We start from the raw sequence: 3611 nt of genomic DNA, 5'->3' as shown, positions 1-3611 counted from the left end.
TAGGAGATGATTAAGTAACAAATCACTTACATTTGTTCAAAGGAGAAAAATATGGCTTATGGAAACTCAAATTGCTAGTCTATCTTTAAGAAATGAATATGTATCTATTGGATATCATTGAAAAAGGTATTCCTTCATTACTTGACAAGGTAGACATGCTACCATGCAATGAGTTGGACAATAAACAAAGGTAGGTATATCAATTAAATGTTAAACTGAAACATAATCTATTATGTACACTATCCAAATAAATAATATCAAAAGTACATGCAATGTCATTAGCCAAAGAAATGGGGAACAATTTAGCCTTAGCTCATGAGGTCTGAAATGAGGAAAGATGAAATAAACTGAGTTTGTTAAGAGATCAATATGAAATATTTACAATGGAAGAAAATGAGTTTGTTCAATCTATGATTGTTAGACTACAAACATTGTTAAATAATATAAGTTCCCTTGGTACCGTTTATTGCAATTATGATGTTAATGATAAAGTCTTATGCACTCTATCTTCAAAATGGAAAGCATAAGACACTATTTTAAGTGCTTTAAAAGATTTGGAGAAGATTTTCCTAGAACTAGTGCACATCCTCATTGTACACGAACAAGTATTACAAGGAGACTCTAAAAAACTAAAAGCATGAACCTTGCTTTAAAGACAAATCATAGAAGCAAGAAGAGTAACTCAACTTGAGCACCTGAAGCAATGTATGATGAATCAAATGAGTCTGATTTTAAAGGATGATGAGGATTTGTTTCTTTTTGACTAGAAAGCTTAAAAGAAACATAAGAAAATTAGGTTATGGTAAAAGTAGAAGATTTAGAGGCAATTATAAAGAGAAAATTGTTTTTATCAAAGCAAAAATCCTAAATGCTACAAACCAAAATTGCTTAGCTAAATAAAGACAGAAAAAAATACAAAAAAAAAATCTCATGACAACTTGTGAAGATTTGGACTCGTTTGACTCCAAAAGTTGAAAAAGCTCACATTGGACTTATGGCAGATGCTTGCAACTCATTAAACGACTATAATAAGTAAGAGGTAGATTTTTCTGATCCTGACTTAGTTAATTAAACAAGCTTATTTTAAAGTAATCTCTAATAATGGTAGACTAATAAAAATGTGTAAGTCCCTAAAAAGAAATTTTAATGACAACTGTAAAGAGTTAGAAAGCATAACCACTTTGTCTAATGAAACGTTCAGTGAGAATGTAAAGTTGAAAAAGGAAAATAATACTTTAAGTAAAACAAAAAATAAATCTAGAAAAAAAACTAGAGGAACAAAACATAAAAAATAATGAGCTTAAAAAAGAATATTTGTTAAAGAGAGCCTTGGTAAAAGGCCCATAGATATTAGAAAATAACGAGGAAACAACAAAAATTAGAAGCTGAAAATAAAGCTCTAAATAAGATTCTAGCCCAAACTAACATAAATAAAAAATACTTAGATATTTTAATAATAAAGTCTACAAATTCTTATGATAAAAGTGAGATAGGATGCGAAAAGAAAAATAATCTAAATCCTAACACACAAATATGTAAGATATGACCTAGTTATTATTGGACCTAGTTATTATTGATAATTATACCAGTTAAATGATAAGTGCCCGATATGTAAGATTTGAGAAAAATAGAAAAATAAATTTAGTTTTGTGTGATTATGTTTTGGGGAATAAGTAAATTGACTGATAGTTTTATTTATTGTTGCGATTAATGATATACAAATTTAATATATTTGTTTTACATAAATGAGTTTAATTATTTTAATTATATAAATCCACATTTATATGCAATGATAATATATAAATAAATAATTGTTGTCAAGGTTGTTGGAATGTTTAGATATTATTGTTAAATAATAAATAATAATATATATTATTTATGAATTTATTATAATTAATTAGAACAAAGATAATTTTATTTGATTATATTATGAAAATAATTAGATTTTATAAAGATTCAGAAAATAAACCGATTAGAGATAGGTATGCCTCCTATTTATATTATGTTAGCATAGAAACCCTAGCCATGAAGAAAAAGGACACAATTTTTGAGGGTGAGAGTGAAAGTTTGATCGAGTGAAGATTTCTAAGAGCTTAAAGGTGTTATTGAAGGGCATTGTAGGGCATTGTTTATTCTAGGAAAAACTCTTAGCGGGAAAACCATGTAGGGGGAGCTTACATTATTGACTTATGTTATTCTTGGTTTTATATTCCTAATTTGTTTTCATGTGTGAATTGTGTATATGTATGTTGTCGTTTGGATGTATGCGTGTGAAGATATGACAGGTTGGTGTGGGATCGTCTCGCCGTACCTAGTAAATCATTTTTGGTCATGTGATGCAGGAAAGGGGTTATCTTCGGTCTGTGATGCAGGAAGAGGATTGTTCGAGTATTGATGTCTCTTTTGGCCGTGTGATGCGAGAAAAAGATTCTCTTTGACCGTGGATGTGAAAAGAGGATAAGTTTGGTGATGAATGGTAGGATGACTGGAACTGGATGGTTCTAATGAATAAGGGGTATGCTAGGGTACGAGGGATAGATCACTAGTTTGTGATGATTATGGCTAATTGTATTCAAATTGTTGGTGTGTTGTGCTTATTTTTGTGATGAATGTGTAGCATATGTGTTTATATTATTCTGCTTATGATTGATTCTCAGTTAGCTCACCCCTATGTTTGTGATTGTAGTTACCATCTGCAATTATCGTTTATTATGGGAGTAGATGATCATGTAGATAATTCGAATGTGGTATAGCGCGACGAGCGAATTGAGAGAGTTAGGGAAATTTACGGGTTTATTTGAAATAAACTATTTTTTGAGAATTTTATTTTGTAATCAATTGGAATTATGGTTTATTTTTGGTTGATTGTAAAGACTTATGAAATTTGGATTTTTGCAATGATATTATGTTTTAAAATTTTAATTTTTACTCATAATTATGACATCCCAAAAATTAGGGTGTTACACAATATGTGTTAGGTTTAATGTTAATTTAGCACTTATATTGATTTGATTATGTTAAATTTCTATATTAATCACCTTTTGAGTTAGTTCTTAACAAGACTCGATGAAATGATCCTAAAAACAAAGAAAAATGAAGGATATGTCGTAAACCGCCCTCCTCTATTCAAGGAGTAAAAGTTTGATTATTGGAAATAAAGAATGATAACATTCTTTGAATCCTGCCACGTCGATATGTGGGATGTGGTTGAGAATGGTCACTATATGCCCCTTGATGAAAAGGGGAAGCCTTTGGTCAGAAGTAAATGGTCAGACAAGCAGCAACAAAGGTATCTTCAAAATTCTAAAGCTCGTAATTCACTACCGTGTGTTCTGTCTGAAAAAGGCTACAAGAAAGTTCGTGCCTACAAGGGGGCTAAAAAAATGTGGGACACCCTTGTCATCAGCTATGAAGGATCGAGTGGAGTAAAAAAAGGAACAAGCTCAACTTGTTGGCAAGATAATATGAGTTATTTTCTATTCTGGACAACGAAACATTCAAAACATGTTTAGAAGATTCCAAACGATCCTGAACAAGCTTAAATCTCTCGCTAAGTCATATGAAAATTTTGATCATATTGACAAAATTTGGCATAGCATCCCTAGACTATG

Source organism: Vigna umbellata, chromosome 5 (genome assembly GCF_029865625.1).
Source record: "Vigna umbellata cultivar VRB3 chromosome 5, Vumbellata_1.0, whole genome shotgun sequence".
Classification (NCBI taxonomy): Eukaryota; Viridiplantae; Streptophyta; class Magnoliopsida; order Fabales; family Fabaceae; genus Vigna; species Vigna umbellata.
The sequence above is the reverse complement of the archived record's forward strand: the minus strand, read 5'-3'. Positions refer to the sequence as shown.